This window comes from Juglans regia, chromosome 8, assembly GCF_001411555.2.
Source record: "Juglans regia cultivar Chandler chromosome 8, Walnut 2.0, whole genome shotgun sequence".
NCBI lineage: Eukaryota > Viridiplantae > Streptophyta > Magnoliopsida > Fagales > Juglandaceae > Juglans > Juglans regia.
In genome coordinates this window covers 23,265,303-23,272,025 of record NC_049908.1, presented here as the reverse complement: position 1 = coordinate 23,272,025, position 6,723 = coordinate 23,265,303, and positions in this window count along the sequence as shown.

Here is a 6,723-nt window from a genome sequence, read left to right as displayed (position 1 = left end):
GCTGCTGTAAACGACATGTCGTTTTCAACAAGCCTGAAAACGACATGTCGTTCGCGTCGTCTTCTACCTCCAGACGCAGCGCGATTTTCACGTTTTACAGTGTTTTTTCACGTCAAAAATCATGTTTTTAATCCCAGAAAGCTTAGAAAAAATATTTCTTTATGATTTCTAAACTTCTTTCAAATTAAAAACGTCCAAAAAACAAAACCCAAAAAAAAAAATTTTCCATTCACGGCCAAAAACAGAGGAACACGGTTTTTTGAATTTAAACATCAAGACAGAGGATTTTAATGCTCTGATACCAACTGTTAGACTTAAATAAAATTCTCTAATGCGGAATAACACTTTAGAAACGAGAATTAAAGGGTTTAATGCCAAGAAATCTTACCTCCAGCCATTGATGCAATTCACTGAAAAAGTTTCGGTTTTCACTGTGTTTGGCTCTTCCAAACTCTTCTCTACTCTATTTAGATGATGTATTACCGAAGGGAATTGAGTGAGTGAGTTTGGGGACCAAACACATGTATTTATAGCCGAAATTTCCATCAAATTTCGGGTTTACGTGTCCCACGTGATCCTATTTTCATGGGATCAATTTAAACTGATAGAGGAGTGTTGGACCACTTAAAGGACTCTTAAGGTGATAGACTCCCACTCATGAACGTCTTCATGAGCAAGAATCGGTCAACAAAGATTACATAGGATTTCTTTAAAATCGTTATAAAGCTTAGATCCATCAAGTAAGTATCTTGAGACTATGACATATTATACCTCTCGTACTTAATGGGAGCCTTAGGCTTTGTTTGGATAATAAGAATATTTCAGATGCTCTATTAATAGTAATAAAAATAAAAAATAATAATGAATAGTTTGTAAATAATAATAAAGTAGTATGAAAATATTTGAAAACAGTTGTATTCCCAAACAGATCATTACTGGCTTAGTTGGTAGCACATTTGACTTGGCGGGATGGATTTGGTTCATGTAATGATGGTTATGTATGTAGATGTGTATTATGTGTATGTACTATGCACTTTATTTTTTATTATTGTAAGAACCATATATGATAAATGCAAATTCATTTCATATCCCTTAAACGTATACCAAACATTTTTTTTTCAAATCTGGTGATTGGTTATATGAAAATCTTAAATTTGAATAAAATAGAAAAGTCACATCATATTCCTTGTTGATGTAATTTTTATGGATGGATAAACTGATTAAAGAGAATTAAGAATAAAAAGGAATACGCCTCGTTTGTATTCGTAACTCATCTCAACCCACCTTAATACATCTCATCTCATTATTACAATTTTTTCAAATTTTCACATAAAATATAATAAACAATTCAATTTTTTTAAATTTCAAAACAACTTTCCTAAATTTTTATACAAAATATAATAAATAATTCAATTTTTATTCTACTATTCACAAACTATCTTAACTTATCTCTAAATTCAAATCACTCTACGAGCAGTTTTAAGGTGTGAGTAGCGAGGTTTTGACTTATCATTGTCACAAACGAACACCTTGAGCCCCCACTTGAATTAACTATATATATTCATTAAAAAAAAAAAAGAAACTTATTTTTTAAAATTTCAGTATTGCACTTGTACTAAAACAAAGTAGTGGTTTGGCAAAAGAGGATGAAATTGAGTTTTTAAAGAGAGGGAGAAAGGTAGAGAGTGGTTGGTTTAAGAGTTTGGGCTATGAATGTGCAAAGAATCAGGTGGCACGTTGATGTGATTGTGAGCCCAATAACTCACTTATGGGCTTCACTTTTGTTTCATTTTTTTTCACAAAGTTAAGTTATTTAGGTTTATTTTTTTCCAACATTAGGCCTAGTTTGTTTTTGGAGATGAGATGAGATTAAAGTTAAAAATTAAATAAAATATTATTAAAATATATTTTTTAATATTATTTTTATTTTAGGATTTGAAAAAGTTAAATTGTTTATTTTATTTTGTATTGAAAATTGAGAAAGTTGTAATGATGAGATGAGATGAGATGTTTTTCCCAAACAAACGAGGCCTTATAAGATCCCGTTTGGATATTGAGTTGAGTTTTTTATAAATAGTAGTGAGTTGAGATGGTGGAGCGAGTTTTGTGGGGCTCACCTAATATGAGTTTAGATGTATTTAGATGTTAAGATAAATTTAGATGTATTTATGAAAAATTAAAAAAAGTTATGGGTCTGCGTGTAAAAATGTATTGAGTTGAAAAAAATTATGAATTTCACGTGTAAAGAGATTTTAAGTTGAGATGAGTTTAGTAATTTGAGAATTATATGTTTAGATGTTAGATTCAACTTAAAATTAGATTGAACTGAGATCATTCAAATTCCAAACAAGACCTAATTTATAACCGCGACAACATATATATAGATATTTGAAGTGAATTTTACAATATTTATTAATGTTAGAATAAAAGATTTAGAATGCCTCACATTGTTCTCGTTGGGGGATCGGCATGGGGAAGTTTCAACCATTTGAAGTTAGGACAGAAAGTCTAAAACATTAAAATACCTTAGATAATAATACTACTACTCTAGCACTAGAGAACAAGGTGATGACTACTTGATCTACCCCTCAAGATCTCTGTATTATTTTGTTTTTTTCTTTGATGTTAGCTGTCTTTGGTCGCTCATGAACTGGATCTTGGAGTCTCTGTGGGCCAATACTCAGACATATTCACGTTCTATATTATGTCATATTTAAGTGTTACCTACATCTCATTCAATATTTATAATTACCAGTTTGAGAATGACACATATAAAAACAAAACAACAAAAAAAAACTAATTTCACATTCAAACAATCGATAAATTATGCCCAATTTATAAGTTATTTTTATAAAAATAATTTAATATATATTTTTTAATTCAGAGTAAAAGGTAAAATTGTTTTACTTATTTTTTGCACACTCTATTAATGTGATTGACTGTATTTTTTTTTAATATAAAATAATTATTTTGATCAATCATATCAATAAAATGTATAAAAAATAAACATAATTGACTGTACGTAATATAGCTCTTTATATTTATATATATATATATATATATATATATATATATATATGCGCACAGTGACTCCTTGCACGTTGTGCATTTGACTAGTCAAGATTCAAAGAGGTATAGAAAGACTCAAATCTTAATAAAACTATATCTCGATATACTTTATGCATATATAGATATCAATCACTATATTCAAAAGATTTATTTAAAAAAAAAAAAACTATAACATAAAAATACATAGTAGTAGTAACATTATTTTCTCTTTATTTTTTTTTTAAATATTTAAGATATTCTCAATGTAAAGTTATATTTTACTAATATAAAAAATAAAAAAAATATGAAGTTTATATATATAACCTTATACAAATGAATTTGAGTTTAAATGAAATATATCATTTAATTTATATAATTTTATATTCATGCGTAGCTCTTCTGATAAATGAACCAAGTCAAATTCGAGTTTGTAGAGTTATCTTAGACGGGTTTATCCAATAGTCTTGTTTATATATATGATATATCCCAAACTCCATGGCGGACGCCCTGGATCTGGCTCAAAACAGATGAATCTCGTTAGACTAGAAAATGGTTGGTTAATGTTTGTTTCGATAGTGAGATGAGATGAGATGAGATGATTTTAGATGAAAGTTGAATAAAATATTACTTTAATATATTTTTAATATTATTATTATTTTAAAATTTGAAAAAATTAAATTATTTATTATATTTTATTTAAGAATTTGAGAAAATTATAATGATGAAATGATATGAGATAAAACCGTTTCTATATCCAAACGGAACTGCAAGCTATTACTTGCATTTTATAAGAACCAGTGTTTGGTTATAATTCCATTTTGATGGTGAGGTTTTGGGCATGAGCATCTACTTGTTAATTACCAAAAATCAAAACACACATGCAAAGAGGTGCGTCTTGTTCTATGCATCAGTCATAATTCACTTTCACATTTTTAAATTTTTTTTAAGTGTAGGAGATGTTTTTTTATAGAATATAAAGCGTGAAGTAGTAAATAATAACTGATAAGAAAATTTTTTGATGAACAGATTCGCTCAAAATTACCTAAATATGCTAAAGTAAGAATCTGAGTACAACTACCTTTTTAACTACTAATTTGTTTTTGTCCCATTTAACACTGCCTTTAGAATGATATAGTAAACCAGAATATTTCTCCAAAAGTAAAGCCCAATTCAAACTGCATGCTAGCCATTACCCTTTTGGGGATGCTCCTCTTTTGCTAAACCATATCAAATTTATGTGGACTACTTCCTTTTTATTCTTAATTTATATTTGAGTCATGATTCTATCGTAAAAAAGTTAACTCTATCGTAAGAAAGTATAAAAATATCAATTTTTTTTTCCTATCATGTGTTCTAACTTCTACCCCAAGCATCATGTATTTCTATTTTGAGTAACGTTAGATATAGTAATAGGATATGTAAGATCCGTGCACTCACTTTTAAAAAAAAATAGATCCACTATTAAAAAAATAATTTTTTTTATATGAGTTCTAAATTTATCCACTTTTTTTAAAAGAAAAATAATAGTTGCAGTCGTGAGTATGTAAGCGCCGCGTAATTATTTTTAAAAAAATAAATATATACGAGATCTACATGAAAAAAATTAATTTTTTAATAGTGATTTTTACTCTTTTTCAAAACGATTGTATGGTACTTACACACTCTACGACTGCATATAACATTATTCTTTTTTAAAAGGAATGTAAGTCTTACACATCTTAAAACTGTAAATATAATTTATCTTCTAATTTTTATATACGAGGAGGAGTAGGAGCCACACTCCTTCCATCTATATCGTAGTTCTAAGAGTTGAACAGCAATTATTATTTGGGAACCCCTGAGAATAATGAGACAATAGACTATGTCAAGAAAAGAAACCACCCATGTGGTGACCATTTCTTATCATTCGGCTAAGAAACATGAGAATAGACAATTAAGTGGAGCCATTTTTCAGATTTATGTATTTATTTTGAATAAATATAGATAGAAATCACTATTAAAAATATTTATTTTGTATACATGATGTGACATCATTTAAATTACATATTTCTATAAGTGAGTGTTGAGAATAATTAATTTAAAAATAACCCCGCAATGAGTACAAAATATATACTACTATAATGATTACTCATTTATTTTTCTTTACCCTAATAACTGAAAGAGAGGCTGGACGATTGGCTCTTGGACCTCTTGGCTGCAAATCAAGAGGAGAAAGGGCGTGGTGGTGTGGGTCCACTTTGTTTCTCCTGTCGGCCTTCCTCCCTCCATGCCTCTATCCCTATTTACATTATTATTATTTTTTTTTTATTAATACAATATAAATAAATAAATAAATAAATGGTTGAGATATACTCGGATTGTTTATTCCTTTTGATTTTTCGGTCCAAATAAACGATTTAAAGATTATTAGGACAGTAAATAATTCGGTCCGGATCGGCAAAATCGATTGGACTAGTCCAGACTGAATCAAACTAAATTCTGGATTATGGATGTTCACTTAATTTTAATTTAGTAATTTAAATAATTTTTTATTAATTTTTTTTTGAAAATGCTACTGATCAGGTTCGGTCTGGTCTAAAAAAAATGATGGATGAAAAATCACCGGACCGGATCAAACCAGACCGAACGAGACGAATTTACACCCCTAAAGATTATACATTGATTTAAAAATATTTACTATTATTTGTGTGAGATTGTTAAACATTACGATTATCTTATATGAATTTTAAATACAATATTTATTTTTCCCAGATTTAAAATAAGTTCAAGTTCTTATACGAATATGATGGTCTTAAGTAGGTAGGAAATATATAGATACATAAAATGAATCTTAAAACATTTATTGCCCATTTAATATTACTTAAAATATTTATACATGCATTAATAAATATTAATGCAGTACCCACTACTTCATGTGTTTATCTTTTTCTCACTCGATATCTTCAAATTTAGATAAGAACATGAGGAGATCTCTTTTCATCTATCTATTTGTAAATAAACACCTTGTGTGAATTTACTATATATATTTAATAAAATATTAAATATTAAATGACATATCTATATAAACAAAAGCAAATAGTATAAGATGTACAAACTACTTAGAAAAATATATAGTCAAACATGATAGTTAAATGTCTTTTTAATAATAGAGCTTTGGACCAAAAATGTGCTATATACTACATTTTCTTTTCATTTTTATTTTATTGTGCTAATATAACATTGGATGAACTCTTATTTTTTTAAAGTAACAAAGTCAATAGTTGAGAGATGCAATAATTCTTCTCATCAGCTACTATTCATTATCTTACATCCCACACTCTATGTTAAAAAAAATTGTCAGGTGTAGAGTGTTAGGATGAATTATAGTTGATGTATAACAAAACCCTGATAGATAATATCATATCAGCACAATCAAATACGAGGCAAATGAGAGTTTAATATATAGTATTTTTCTTTGATAAAATAATTATATTATATATTAAATTTTCATTGTGGTAATTATTATGCAACATTTATTAACTATTGTTATATGAGAAAAGATATTTATAATTGTGAATTGTACAACTGTCGCGTAATCGCTTTGTAAAAAGTGAATAAATATGAGATCCACATGAAAAAAAATTAATTTTTTAATAATAGATTCTACTCTTTTTAAAATGATTACGCAACATTTAC